A 16,686-nucleotide genomic window follows, 5' to 3' on the forward strand; every position below is an offset into this window, starting at 1 on the left:
TATATATATATATATACAGGGTGTCTCAGTTAAGCGTTTCAGAACTTCTAAGAGGGGTAGGGGGCATCCTGACGACTCGAAATCATATAGCAATGTGGGGTCGGAAATGCTTTCCTGAAGCGGTGTCGTACACAGAAGCACCACAAAGAAAAGAGACCGTAAGGGAAAAATCGCTATAATAATACATTGAAAAAATTATATGGTACATGGGCCAAAGTAAGTGTTCGAAATTTCTGTCACCGGCTACAACGTACACCTCACACCTCCGGCGCATGGACATTCGAACATTCTGTAATACTCCAGGCATATCTCGAAGGCAGCTACTGCGATTCTTGCAACCAGCATTATCAACAGGAGTGTCATAAACCAGTGTTTTCACATGACTCCAGAAATCAAGAAATGATAGGTCGGGTGACAGAGGAGACCATATAATTTTTTCAATGTATTATTATAGCGATTTTTCACTTACGGTCTCTTTTCTTTATGGTGCTTCTGTGTACGTCACCACTTCAGGAAAGCATTTCCGACCCCACATTGCTGTATGATTTCGAGTCGTCAGGATGCCCCCTACCCCTCTTAAAAGTTCTGAAACGCTTAACTGCGACACCCTCTATATCCATTTTGAATAATACTAAATTGCATAAACCTGTAACACTTAATCTCTTTAAGTCAAATTGAGGAATTTTTTCTGGAAAATCTAAATTTGCAAAACAGAAAAATATGTTCTAATCTATGATTTTGAAACTGACCCCACCCTTTTATTAAGAGGCGATACTTGATGTTAAGAGGCGAGTTTGTATCATTAACTGCATACTTAGAAAATGTTTGAAGCTGGTATTTAAAAATTTTGAATTAATTCCTATTTCTAGAGTTATTTATCCACATAAAAAAAATTCTCTATCCCCCTGTGTATAAAATGCTTTAAATTATAAATCTTACTTTACTTTATTCTAATATTAGTTTATTCTATAAAATACATTAGTATATTCAACATTAGTATATTCTAAGACAAATTTACAGCCACATGGCTAATCTTAGAATGCTATTACAAATCTTATAATGTTACAAATATTTTGATAACAATATGAAAGATTTGATTTATATGTATTTTGTACTATTCCGTATCAGCAGTCTTTAAAACGTCTATTATCAATTCTGTAGTGCTTTAAATACAGTGAAACCTCTCGTTAGCGACCACTTTCTGCTCCACAGTAAAATGGTCGTTAATGGAGAATAGTCGCTCTTACTGTTTACCTCCGCTGACTTCAAAATGTTATCGAAGATACATGATTTTTCCCAAACGATTTTAACTTCAGTTAGTGACAATTTCTTGGGGAGTAAATGTCACTTGTGGTATCGTCATGAAATCGGGATCCATGTATAAAATTTAGCGTCAATAAAAAAATGATCACTAATGATATAATTATGTGTAAAAAGATTTGGCAATTATCATGATAGAATTTTTTTAAATATATTAACAATTATGTTTGAAATTAATTTTACATCATGATAATTAATAGGCTGTAAGAAAACGATCAGAGGTTCGTTTGTTTGAAATACTTAGTTTCTTCAAAAAATAACTTTTTTTCAGGTTTAATTTTAAACTTTAAAAATATGTCATTGACAGCATCGTCTTTAAAACTCTTTGAACATGAGGTTGTAGATCTCTTTCAGGTTGTCGAAAAGAACTTTCTAAATAAGAGCCCCATGCAAATATTTTGAACGCATTTTAATCTACTTATTTGTTTTGTTAATATTTTTTGTTTTGATATTTTTTCGTATTTCCCTTTTTGATCTTTTCCGCATTTGGTGCAGGGATTCTCCCGGTCACTGGGAGAGGTTTTGATGGTCTCTCCTTAAGATTTTCTTCTGCACAAAGTCTATAGAAAAAATTCCGTACCTCACAAAAGTAGTCTTAAATAGAGGAGGTCACTTCATAGAGGTGATCTTTCATGGAGGTTTCATTGTACATAATATCTTTATTAGTATATTAGTTGTTGTCGTTGTTTCTAATGTCACTTTCCACACGGGAAAGCCTGCTTGGTGAAACCGTGCTAATTTAAGGCAGAGTATGCGTTTCTTGTTTCTCAGTGGCGCCATCTATGGCCAAGAATTCGACTTCTGCCACACCATCCGTCGCACCCGTTTATAGGGCGGACCCATTGATACACCCATTCATTCATCCACTGATCGTAATTTTGACTTGAATCAGAGAACGATCGATCTCCAATCCAGTACCCCCAGAGGTATTGATTTAATACGGGAACACGGAGGACTTTTGAGACTCGACAGATTTAACGTGCGACGGGGAGTCTTCGGACGGCGGGGTTCGAATCCACGACCAGGCTATCCCGGCCAGTATATTAGGTACCTACCACCATAGTACCAGTAGAGCCTATTATCATAGATTCACGGGCATTAATAATAGTTTGGTGATTTTTTATGGTCTCCCGAAATAAAACAACTTTATTTCTCTCGTAGCATGTAAAAGTAACCAAAGAAAATAAAAAATAAAAATAAAAAAAAACATTTTGGTTTAAATTTCATAACAATTTAAGCAAGGCAATTTAACTTAAACAGAATAAAAGTAGTCTATTTTTAAAATTTACATATACATTTGTAAAGTTGCGAGTTTGAAGATACAACGGAATTAAATAAATAATGAATCAGAAGATTGAAGTGTTAAGTTCCCATAACAAATCAATAACACTACAAATATTAAATACCAAATCACGTCCGGGTCACCATTGAAGTGTTGTTTCATCACCTCAATACAGATGAGACTTATTCAGAAGGTTAGCAAATATTTATTCACCATAGCTGTTCTATTTTTCTATCCAGACTGTTGCCATCCAACATGTAAGAAAAAATTTATGATTATCCTGCTTAAACGATTCATTATCGATTAAGAATAATACTACAAGATCTCCCCAGGGAAAGATATGACTTAAAAAATCATGGCGAAATTAAAATAATTTACACTTAAATTTGATGTCAGTGTATTTTATTTAGTAGACGCTATTCGCGATCGCAACGCTCGAGTACGCCGTCTAGCGGGAGCCTGTAAATATCGGACATTAATTTATCACGTTTTCATTTAGTTCCATCGAAATCATTGACTAAATCAGACGCCATTTTTTAGCAGCAAATAAGAAGCAAAATTTCCCTAAGGAAAAGGCCGAAGAACTTGAAAAAAAATCTCCAAAATATTAGTAAATCTTTCAGGAACAGAACACGCCAAACATTTGAAGAAAAATTNATGACGGTTCATGTAGAAATCGCAGGTATGCGTCTCATACAACAACTCCCCCTATAGTTCGTTGCGATCGCGAATTATGTACCTTATGAGTTTTTTTTATTGGATGTTGTTTTGTTTTTCATGCTTATGACTGCTCACTCACTTCATATTTTGGTTTACAGTTCTTTGTTGCTACGCGATAAAGACATTTCGTCGATTTTTTATAATATAATAAAGATAGAGCCTCATCGTCATTTCACTTTATACACAAACACCACATTTGTACGTCACGTAAATAAAAACAAATACGAGTATTTATAAAATTAAAAATAAACCTTTCGCTTAATATGTTTCAATTGAAGATCCGCGTGCGTACCTAATTGTATAAACAATAGCAAATTAAGTCATTCTGGTGGATAATAAGACAGTTTTTTGTGGAAAAGACTATAATTATTTAGCGATCGGAAAATATGTTATTGTTTCACTTAAATTCCTCCCAAAGCAGGTGAAAACGCAGCTGGTCTTATAATAGATTCGGTAAAGCTTTAATAATTGATGTTAGAAGATATGTTTCTATAAGTCTGATGTATTTGTTACTCCGATAAAAGCTGATTATTGTTGAAGTATAAAACTGTTTATTTCTACTTCTTTTTCTCTTACAGAACAAAGCAACTGTTTAAAATTTTGGCTTATTTCTTGAAAAGAGTTTTATTCAAATATATAGAAACCAACTCTGTTATCTTTTAATGAATAAATTGGAAACAAATGAACCCATTGTAGCATGTTTAGGATGCAAAATTAGTCTTAATTTATTATTTATATTTAAAATAACTATGCAAACTTTAATATGTATTTTTTCAAAAACAGTTAAGAAAGTTAGATATTAAATCTGAATACGGTGATTTAATAAAAATAATGCTATCGAGAGGTCTTATAAAGCATTTATCATTAATAACAGGATAGTACTTATAATTAGGAACAAAATAGCATTTATCACTAAAAACAATATATAACCCTAGTAATAATAATATCATGGCATAAATGATATTCTGTTTAATAACATGATTAATTTTTACATTATTTCCACAGATTACTTCATATGATTATAAGTCACTCACTGTAATCTAATAAAAATAATAATAAAAATAATGCTATCGAAAGGTCTTATAAAGCATTTATCATTAATAACAGGATAGTACTTATCATTAGGAACAAAATAGCATTTATAACTAAATACGATATATAACACTAGTAATAATAATACCATGGCATAAATGATATTCTGTTTAATAACATGATTGATTTTTACTTTTTTTCACAGATTACTTCATATGATTATTAGTCACTCACTGTAATCTAAGCTTTCCTTTTTTAGGCAATAATTGTTCTTTAAATTTAAAGTTTAATTGCCAGTTTCGAACCCCAACAGAACACACAACAGCGCCATTTGGCAGCATCAGAACAAGCCAAGCTTCATGGTTGTTGTACAAATAATTTTTATATTCCTCATTTTATTCATAATAGTTTAATTCCTTTCAGTTGAGATCTGGTAATTTGTTCCATTCATTTTAACTAGTTCTGACAGCAAAACTCTTAAAAGTTAAATTACTGATCTAGTTCAACTTTGCATGAGCAAGCACTGAAACATGAATTTTTTAAAAAAATTATTTTAAGTAATAAAATGAACAAAAGTATTTGGGAATTTTCATTCGTATAACGTAAGCCAATTTTATTTAATAAAATTTTTTTTAAAAAAAGCAATAACAATATTTTGATATTTCAACATTTCGATTTTTTCAATATTTTGATTGAACACAATGTTACATTTTGTACATATATTGAAAGGTACCTCTTTTAAACCTATTACTTATATATAATCTTACTTATGTATGTTACCTACTATTTGTTTTGATTAACAATTTTTGAGTGAAAATAGTTTTTTGAAATAGTTTTTTGAGTGAAAATAGTTTGCTTAACTTATCATAAATTTGTATAAATTTTGTCAAATTTACAAAGCTATAAATTTACAAATTACAAAATTATAAGCTAATGTAAATCTGTTATTACGCTTTAATTATTACTTTCTGTAAATTTACTATAATTATTCTAAATACTTACGCAATTAATAAATGTAAACTCAACTCCTCATATGTATTTATGAACAAAAATAAAAGAAAAATAACCATAATAAATTAAAAACTATGTTTCTGCCAGAAAAACTATGTTCATTCAAGGAAAGAACGTCCTTGTATCACATGCAGTAACTAGATTAGTAGTAAGTAATAGTTAACTGTTACATTTGGGGTTTACCATTAAAAAATAAGATTGACACCCAGTATTGAAAAATCCGATCATTAGAACAAAAATCATTCCGGGGGATATTTTTTGCTCGCCATACTATTAAATAGAATTAAATTAGTTTTTTTTAAAATAAGATTTAAAATCACTCAAATCAGCCTGGTTTTTAATATAAAAAGATATAAATTAACTCTAAAATGATTCAAAAATCACTCAAATGGTGCTACTAATTGAGGATCAAAAACCAGAGGAGGAATTAGTTCAAGTTTTAATTACTATGAGTCGCTTAAACTTAAGTTTTTTTAGTTCATTCTTTCACTCGAATGTAATGTCAATGTTCGTTTATTTATGCTCTTTTTTACTAATTTATGAAAGTGTGTTTGAACTATAAATATGCTTAATTCATTCAAATTAATTATATATTAATGGCCCCTTACAAAAATTAATACAGATGATTTTCACTTAATACCTATTAGATTTTATGTTGCGGTGAAATAGAAGCAAACATTATTCTCGCTAGAACATTAACTTTAACAGGCAATTAGCTATAGCACATTAAGATCTCGTTTTCACGCCCACCGGAAAAAATAAAGAACAGTAAAGCTCAACAAAATGGCCTATTAAGCCAAAGATAATCCCTGGTTAACTTTTTTGAAGCCATACTAACTTATAACATCATAAAAAAGCTTTACACGGACGCTTATCCAATATTACACATAATACATAATTTAGGAGGAATGTTTAATTTTTAGGATTTGACATTAACAATAATGTCGAACGATATATTGTGAAAATTTTAAAAACAAACTTCCTGCAGGGGGCGATAAAAATGTTCGACAAGCAAATTTATGAACTGTTTCGTCAGCGATTGGGGAAGGTCTTTACCCAGCTTTTCGCTCACATGTAGTGAAACCCATCGTAAAGCGAGAAATAAAGGCCCGCATAACGACCCTTAAAGCTGATTACGTCTGCTCCGCGTTTACTGCTAAGGTTTTAAAACTCCTAGTTCAAACAATAAGTGGTTTTCCAGAGGGAGCCCTACTTCACTCTTTATTTAAAATAACAGTGGCCCCTGTTCTTTGATGTCCGCCCCTACTTTTAAGTGGTGCTTAATCAACAGAAGATAAGACGTAAAACAAGATATATGAGATTTGAAGATAATTAGGTGAATAAGTAAATAAAGTTAACGCTTTTGTTAGTTAGAGGCGATGAGTAAATTGATAATTTTTGCTCCACTATCAAATAAATTTATTGGACTAATAGAATATATCTTAAGGTACAGCCCATGGAAATAATGTTTAATGCGGAAGATAATGGCCTTATTTTTATAGCTTTAATGTTTATTGGTTGAAAGCAAATATCTATGCTTAGATCTTGAGATTGTTAATGTGCTTCACTTAAAAGAGTTGTTGGTATTGCGTTGGGAGTTCTTAACAAAGAAAAAACTTTTAAGCTTTGAAATTATGAAAAATAATTTACTCATTGCAATAAATTTAGTGAAGGAATCTGAAGTGATCAGTAGATAATACAGTGGAGATTTTTCATTGACTAATTAAGTGATTTCAGTTACCTGGGAGTCAGTAGATCCTTAAAATATCTTTTTTTATGTTTTTTATGTTACTGTGGCTGGGTGGCGCAGTTGGTTTGTCGTCGGCCTTATAACCCCAAGTCTGCGTGTTCGATCCCCGGCCAGAATTTCGGGATGCAGAAAATCCTCAGCGGTCATGTCGTTTGATTATGCGGCTTGTAAAAGATCCCTGGAGTGCCTTATTGGCTCTTGGCATTTCCGGCAAAATTAAATTCCTAGTGCACTTTAGCATCCAAATAGAGTCTCGGTGCTGCCATCTAGTGTGGCAGAAACTAGACGTCTAAATTAACATAGCCAATGGTATCTCACCCATTGTGGTGGTCCTGAAAGTGTGGATACCACTTCTGGAGAACGCACTAGGTCTGCTCATCGGGAAGACTGATTGTGCAGCTCATAAGAAATAAAAAAAATGTTACTGTAAAAGCCCAAAGTCTGGTGATTCCAAGGTTTTACTTGTAAAATTAAGGATTTACCAAAGTGACTTGACAATAAGTCCCAAATATACTTTAATGGGATTCCATTTCGGACTATCACTAAGTCTTTGTAGTAAGACCTAGAAGTAATTAAAGACTTCCGTTAAAAGTCCAAGAAGCCATAAGGCATCTCTCGTTTTAAACTTTTACCGAAAGGTGTTGACAACTCCTAGGTTTTATCTCAAAGACTGAGTAAAAGGAATCTTATTAAAGCATACCTCGGACTTTAGCATGTTACTTTAATGAATCCAAGGTTTTACCGGTAATCCCTAAAATTTACCAAACTTCGGACATTTACGGAGACATATAGAAGATACCTAATTCACCAACCTGAAAATAAAACTTTTGGAAAATAAAATAAAATAAATAAAATACAATTTTATTGCATCTAATTAAAAAAAAGCCCTTATATTTCCAATATACCTTTTTAATATAGTTTAAATTTTTTAAAGACATTTTATTTCTAATATGGATTGGAACTTGAGCAGAACGTTTCGGTTCCACCGTTCCGCTTCCGTTGTCGTGATGGTCGTGACTCCACTGATAGAATTTTGTTTTATATTATTTTCTAATGGGCATTCAACAGTCGACGCAATTTTGAGTTTACGACTATCAAAGTTCAACTCCGCAGATTTTAGTTCTGAAGACAAAGGAACTTATAGTTTAAGCATTGAAACAAACAAGCCATTGCTGAGGACTTATTTCATGGAACTAATAGACAATCGCGTTATATGGAGAGGAAAAAATTCACGAAAACCTTGCCAAGTTAGTCTGGCAGCAAGAGGATTATAAGCGGGTTCCGTCTAAGACGGTTATGTAGAGTAAAGAGTGATCCGTCTACCACTGAAGATTGGTGTGCTTAAATGGGCGCTATTTTACAACACAGCAACCTTAAACGACTCGCTCTCTTCCCTGGAGATTTTATTCCAAGTTGTAGCTGGGAGTTTCTATACCTTAAGAAATACACTATCTGGTAGAAAGTGACGGGACAACTGTAAAGTTTGGTGGAGGAGGATTGATGGTATGGGCCTGTTTCTCCTGGTATGGAGCTGGCCCACTGGTGAAGGTTGATGGTATGATGAATGCCGATGGATACTGTGATATTCTCGACAATCATGTCCTTCCTACCTTGTGGGAAACGTTCGGTATGGATGATTGCTTGAATCAAGACGACAACGCAAGATCCCATGTTGCAAGGAGGACTCTTGATTGGTATGTGAACAACAACGTTAAACGCATGGAGTGGCCGGCGCAGAGCCCTGATCTTAGCCCAATTGAACATCTCTGGGACGAATTGGACCGTCGGTTGAGGGCGTGCATCCCACTCCCCAAAAGCAAGCATGAACTATGGAACTTCCTGTTAAACATTTGGAAGGAAATTCTTCTTGCCACTATGGCTAATTTAGTGGAAAGCATACCCAGAAGGGTTGCAGATGTGATCGCAGCCAAAGGAGACCCTACCACCTATTAATTTTAATAAATATGGGTTTATGTCGTTATAGTGTCGTGTTCCGTCACTTTCTTCCAAATGGTGTATATTAGGTGCATACATTATTGTCAATAATATTTGAATAACGTAAAATAACTAATAATTAAATCACGTGAAACAAAATGAAATTCCCAAACACTTTATTTAATACAATAATGTTTAGCAAGCAATCATAAATACATAAGATACATGTAAACAATACTACTATAAAAATTAATATATAATATATATTCAGTTAAATAATAAAATTGTTTAACTGAATAACAAAGTAATAAAAAATCTAATCTAAATTTTACAAAATTAATTAATTTCTTTTTATAATAAATATTTAACGTACTTGATATAGTATACCATATAGAAATTTGATAAAATTAATCATTATGTAAATATATTTTTGTATAGTTATTATATAATTAAGAGAAATACATATTTTAAAAAATTTAATAATTAATAAATTTTCGGGGAACTTAAAAAATTGTGTTATTTGTTTGAAGAGTTTTTGTCTAATAAACATTTTTCCTTATTATTTGCGTCTTGAAAGTATTATCAATTAATAAATTACTGCTCTAACTTAGAGACGGGTATTTTAGTTTTTGTTTCTATTTAATTATTAAGTATTAAAATCATTGTTTAATTAACTAATTTATACGCAGGAAAAGGCAAACCAAGAAGAGTGTTTTTTCAAGAAATGTTAGTCTTACAAAAGCAGCGATATTTCTTCAGAAATTGATCTTCATTTTGTGATATTTTAAAGACCATTCAATCTTCTCCGTTAAAAAATATAAATCAATGTCGTATTCATTGAAAAATTCTTAAGAAGACAAAAATTCTTTTCTTTTTAGAGATATGCAGCATAACTCATTCAGGTAATAGAATAGCATGGATATTTAAAAAAAAAAAAAAAAAAAAAAAAAAAAGCTAATTTTTACATTCATGCAATTTCCGGCTCCTCATGAAAATATTTCAAGTGAAAAATCTTGTTTATGTCGTTTTTATTCAGAAACAAAAGTGTGCATTTGTGAATATAAAAAAAGTTAAATATCAAGCGAAATAGTTTAAAAGAAACTCGTTTTATCTATATTTGTTAACGAAAATAAAATTTATGCGCGATAGCACAACTTAAAAGTGTCCCACATATAGTTTAGAAAGTTTTGCAGGATGATCTGGAGTAAAAATAATTACCCACAAAAAGATGTATTTTGTAGTGAAAATTTTTAATACTGCCAATAATATTGCCAAAATAAAAATTTTAAACGTTAAGAGGTAGATATCAGAAGCAGAAGCACATTTTACCCATATTTTTGGCAAAGATAAAGTATACGCATCCTGCACTTTTTTACAATATCAAATGCATTTACATTTATAGAAAAAGATGTCTATAGAACACAGACGCTTTACTCAATCATCTTTGTGGAATATATCTATGTTAAAAAATATAGGCTTTATAGGGCGAATTTGTAAAATTCTAATGCCCACATTCATTCGTGAAACTAAACAATGAAATACATCACGTAAAGGGATATTGTTAGCTAATGCGATTCATGCAAAACACTTTTAGAGTAGTTAAATTCTGGCAGCGATGGCCAATACTAATCTCAGCACTATTGTCTAAACAGCCTCTACACGCTGTTTAGATCAACCTTGGTTGCGCACGCGCAATAGATTCAGAACAACAGATTTAACATTTGAAAAGCGTAACTGATTGCAAGTGCAGATGGTATCTATACTTAAAAATATGACTTTTGTGCGATATATCGTGCAGTGTAGAAGTGGTAAACGACAGGTATAACGGGCAGTGGCACTTAACCTCAAAAAAGGGAAATGCTAACCAAGCAATAACACTTAATCTTAAAATTAAAAAAAAAAATTATGGTAAGGTATAACGGGCAATGGCATTCATAATTAATTTAACTAGGAACATTTCGTTCAAAAGTTTAATCACTCTTCTTGTTGTTTTATTGGTTTGCGTTCAGTTAGCTTATAAAGGGGTTAGCGAAGTTTAGTTTGTTTATTTGATGATCGACGATTATTAATTTGACGAACGGGTGCGCATACGCTAAGAAGCAAACTGAACAGATTCGGTGGTGGGTTAGCCACTACGAGTAGAGATGGAGTAAGTTACTTTGCTCCTGTACGCTCTGCGTATTCAGTTGTTTCTATTTGTGCCGTTTCATCGAATAAACTAAATGTTATTTCCACTTGCTTTTTAGTTTCCTATTTCTTCCCGATTAAAAATCCCTACCCTCGTTTTATATCATTATTCTAAAAATTACTTCTGTGGCCATATTAAACTTCCTAAGCTAGCCATGGTATTGTAAAATTATTTTGAAACTAATCCTTGCAACAATGATTTGTAACTATATTTTCATGAACAAATATCCAAACATAGACAGACAGTGCTAGTGAGACTGAAACACATCTCAAGACACCATTGTTCAAAATAACATTCAAAAAATTTAGGCTATGATGTGAAAATATTTTTTTGAAATTGCTCCTTGTTAATTAAAAGTGTTTTCAAAAATAAAAATTCTATTGGGAACCCTAGAAAACATTTAGCCACAGCTCAAGTGTTAATTACTATTTGCATAATACATTTGTAAAAACTTTTTATTCCCAATAAACATGGGTTTAATGGAGAAAATTTGTAAAATTAATTTTTTGATTGGCCATAGTAATCTTAAACAGGCAACCACAATTTCATAAATTGGTGATTGACGTTATGGACGACCATTGCTGATGTAAATAAGAGCTCAACTCCAGAGAATATAGATACATTTTTCTGATTGATAATTGCGGAAATTTATTGCATGCAAAAATTACAGAATTTAAGGTACAAATTTGCAAAATAAAGTTACAACTGTCAATTATTTTAGGCTCTCTCAAAACTTTTTGTTCACCACCTTCGAACCATCCAGGATGAACCTGCCAATTAACATTATGAATTGAACCTAAGTTTAACATAATGAATTGATCCTACTTTTAATGTAAACGAACCTAACACAACATAAATTGGACCTAATTCCCATATAAAGCCATCATAAGAGATAATAAACATGTGAATCGAACCCAAAATGAATCAGAGTATCTATAGTATATGATACTAGAAAATATTAATCATTTCTGCTATCAATTGTTTATTATTCAATAGATTTATTTTGTGAATTCAATGTATATTATTCAATAGATTTATTTTATGAATTCAATGCATATTATTCAATAGATTTAGTTTATGAATTCAATGTATATCATTCTATATATATAATCCATATACCTAAAGCAAAAAGCAAATTAATCATAACTTAACAAAAAAATGGTTAGTGGCCATTATATAAAAGTTTATAATACTCTGATAAAATGAAATGCTTTTTCTTCGCAAAAAAATTGCTACTCAATAAGTAAAAATCAAATGTATTTTTCTGTTTGAATAAATTTAACCCATTTGATGATTGGGAAGTAATATTAATATGAAAGATTTAAAAATTCGACAATCGTAATCAGTGTCGTAAATATCATTCTGGAATAAGCATTAAAGTGAAAAAATTGTGTTCATGAGATGTGTATTTAATGGGGAAGAGATTTTTAACATCGAAAAAGTGTGGAAATCTATTGAGATTTATGACAGAACATGGCACGGCGTTTTATTTTTACTATCGAGCGTAATTTCGTGACTTTCGTAAGAGAACTTTCTTACTTATGATGGTATTTCTTTCTAATGTACTCGCTAAGTAAAAACGTGAAATGGTAGAATGAAATAAGTAGGGGTGAGGTAAACTTTTTATGCAAAGTTTTGGTATTTTTTAATAAAATTCTTAATTGATAAATTGTTGCTTATCAATCTATCAGCAAAACATAAAAAACAAGCAATGACTAAGACGCTAAAAACTACTGCACTATGAAAGAGTGGTAATTATTAATTTTCAACGCCATTGTGGATTACGTATAACGATTTACCAATAGTTGTTGTAGTTAATTTACGTCGCACTAGAGCTGCACGATGGGCTATTAGTGACGGTCTGGGAAACACCCCTGAGGATGATCCGAAGACATGCCATCACAATTTTGATCCTCTGCCGAGGGAATGCCCCCCCCCCTCTTCGGTAGCCCGACGACCTGTACGCGAAGTCGAGCACTGTACGGTAGAACAGTTTAACGAGGACCAATACCGCACACCCTTGGTCCCTACGCAGACTGATCCAAGTGGTCACCCACCCGCACACTGACCGTAGCCAGTGATGTTTGACTTCAGTGATCTGCTGGGAATCGTGTCTTAACGATCAGTCCACGGGACTCGATTTACCACTGCAACAATACGGAACAAAGTACTTGCGGTCACAAAAAGATGTATTTTGTAGTGAAAATTTTTAATACTGCCAATAATATTGCCAAAATAAAAATTTTAAACGTTAAGAGGTAGATATCAGAAGCAGAAGCATATTTTTGGCAAAGATAAAGTATACGCATCCTGCACTTTTTTACAATATCAAATACATTTACATTTATAGAAAAAGATGTCTATCGAACACAGACGCTTTACTCAATTATCTTTGTGGAATATATCTATGTTAAAAAATATAGGCTTTATAGGGCGANCGACGACCTGCACGTGAAGTCGAGCACTGTACGGTAGAACAGATTAACGAGGACCAATACCGCACACCCTTGGTCCCTACGCAGACTGATCCAAGTGGTCATTCACCCGCACACTGGCCGTAGCCAGTGATGCTTGACTTCAGTGATCTTCTGGGAACCGTGTCTTAACGATCAGTCCACGGGCAATACGGAACGAAGTACGTGCGGTCACATAATCTAGTGCAAAAGCATATTCTCGTATCTTGTCCGAAGGCGTTTATTTGGAAGAGAGAATACTTTTAGATCATTTTTTAAAATAAAGTTTAGCGCTGAATCAATTAAACGCAAATTATTCAATATGAAAATCTTCACTTCTGACTTCAAATCTCATATAAACTTAGTTGCTGCAAGAAAAGAAAAACCTATCTTTTTAAGAATTTTATAGGCGGCTAGCTGATAATATTTGTGATGAAACCCTGCACTGTCAGAAATTTCTCAGAAAAAAATGGTTAACTAATAACATATTTGATTGTTATTTTATCATATTCAACCCAAACATTTAAGGAATCATAAAAAAAGATAGCATTCAAACTATTAACTGTGAGAAAAATCATTTATTGTCTGTTTTCATTTAATACAGTAAAACAACTAGAATTTTATCCTCCAAAAATTTTATTATTTTTTTTTATATATAATTTCGAAGCCTTATGAAGGCAGGTAAGTACATACTTCGGCGGAGAGGGATAATCTGTCAATCTCATGACTGGCTGAATGAGGGTTCAAATCCCATTGTCGACACCACAGTAATTACTCCATTTCTTTAACTAATAGACCCTGGACTACAGGAATACGGAAATATCATTCGCACATAGATGGCAGCACGACTAAGCTGCTTATCTTAAAAGGGTCTAGTATTTGATAGTATTAGATAAACTATGTAGATAAACTAATTAAGCCTAACATTATCAACCATATCCTAAGTCTAGTGTCCGTTACCAAATGAAAACCATAACATAACTTAACTCTTCTGTTCAATTCAATTTCAATTTTATAGTTTTGAAACTTTGCTAGATGTAAATGGTTACAAAGCTAAATAGTTTTATATTTACAGTTTTCTAACCACATAAATTGTTAACGTTTTCAAAATTGTAAATATGAACATTATTCTTAACCGTAAACTTTACGGTTAATTAGATGGACAGACTGCTGTCGAATATTTCACCGCAATTTTATAAAGAAAATTCTAGCAGTGTGATTTATAAAGATGCTGAGAATAAAATATTTACAGCATTTTTAACTGCACATTTATGTAACAACTCCATTGTGACTTAAAAGGGGGAAATGGGAAATTGTACCTATTAACAAATAGGTACAACTATGAAACTATGTTATTTTATAGTTTTGAAACCTTGCTAGATGTAAATGGTTACAAAGCTAAATTGTTTCACATTTACAGTTTTCTAGCCATATAAATTGTTATCGTTTTCAAAATTGTAAACATGAACATTATTCTTAACCGTAAACTTTACGGTAAATTAGATGGACAGACTGCTGTCGAATATTTTACGGTAATTTTGTAAATAAAATTCTAACAATGTGATTTCAAAAGATGCTGAGAATAAAATATTTATAACAATTTTAACTGCACATTTATTTAACAACTCCATCATTGTGACTTAAAAGGGGAAAATGGGAAATTGTACGTATTAACCTCAGGATTGGTTTCGTAAAAAATAACAATCAAACTTAATCCCCACTCAATCTTTCAAAGCTATTTCCTACTAAATAAATATAAAACAATTCAGAATAGTGTGTTTATCAATTCATTATTAGTCATGCACTAGACGGAATGCTTATGTTAATTATGAAATTAAATACTTTTTCAGACAGAGTTGCCACAGCATGACTCGGTCTTCATGGATTCCTTTACTGTTACTTAATGGTTGAAAATATTTTTTTGTCTTAGCATTTAATTAGCAGGAAATACTGCTGTTATAGTAACTACCTATTTTGTTCCGCTTTTTATGTTCTAATGAACAAGCTATTTTTTTAAAAAAAATATATAGCTTGTTAGGTGTTAGTTAACAGGTTAAACAGAAAAAAGATGGGACTTTTAAATTTTTTTAATTATAAGAAAAGTTTTTCATATTGAATATTAAAGTAAAAATAAAATTAAATGCATATTTTTAAGAAAAGAATATTTTATGAAATAGAAAACCGCAAAATTAAAAGGGAAGTAAAAAATTAAAAAGAAAACTTTTTTCATGCTAGGTAGGCTTCGAACAAAACAAAATATTTATTTATCCATTTATTTATTTATTTTACCATCTCAAAAATAAATTAGGAAAGAAAATGTAACATCACATCAATATTTGACTAACTCATGGGTTTTTTCGTGATTCTTTTCCGTTTAAAATTAATTAAATTTAAAATTTATTAATAAAATTTAAGTTTGTTCCCTTTGAATAGCTTACAACGCTAACGAGTTTGCTGTTGTATATCAGGGGTGTCTTAGCCTTTTGAGTCGTATCCAAAAATTAAAAATATATGGTGCTAAATTTTATTGAATTAAATTCAGCTTTGTGGATAGGCGTATACTTTCATTTGATGGTGATAAAAAATGACATGGTTTTAAAAAAGTGAAGAAATTTATAATATTTATAATACTAATTTATAATAATTAAGAAGTAGTAGTACTCTGTATACGTTACACTAGAACTGCACCAATGGGCTATTGGCGCTGGTCTAGGATCCGAAGACAGATCCGAGGACATGCAATCACAATTTTCATCCTCTGCGAAGTGGATGGATCCCTCGTTTGTCTAACACAATGTCACGAATAAAATTTTTTTTTTAAATTTATTTATTCATTTATTTATTATTATTATTTATTTATTATTATACTTAAAAGACGGCTAAATAGGCACGAAGACAGTAAAACACTCCATGGTAGAAAAATTGAAGCCTGACGACCTCTGCGCAAAGACGAGCAACTGTATAGGAACAGTTTAACGATAACCGATACCGCGCA

The sequence above is a fragment of the Parasteatoda tepidariorum genome, chromosome 3, assembly GCF_043381705.1.
Source record: "Parasteatoda tepidariorum isolate YZ-2023 chromosome 3, CAS_Ptep_4.0, whole genome shotgun sequence".
Lineage (NCBI taxonomy): Eukaryota > Metazoa > Arthropoda > Arachnida > Araneae > Theridiidae > Parasteatoda > Parasteatoda tepidariorum.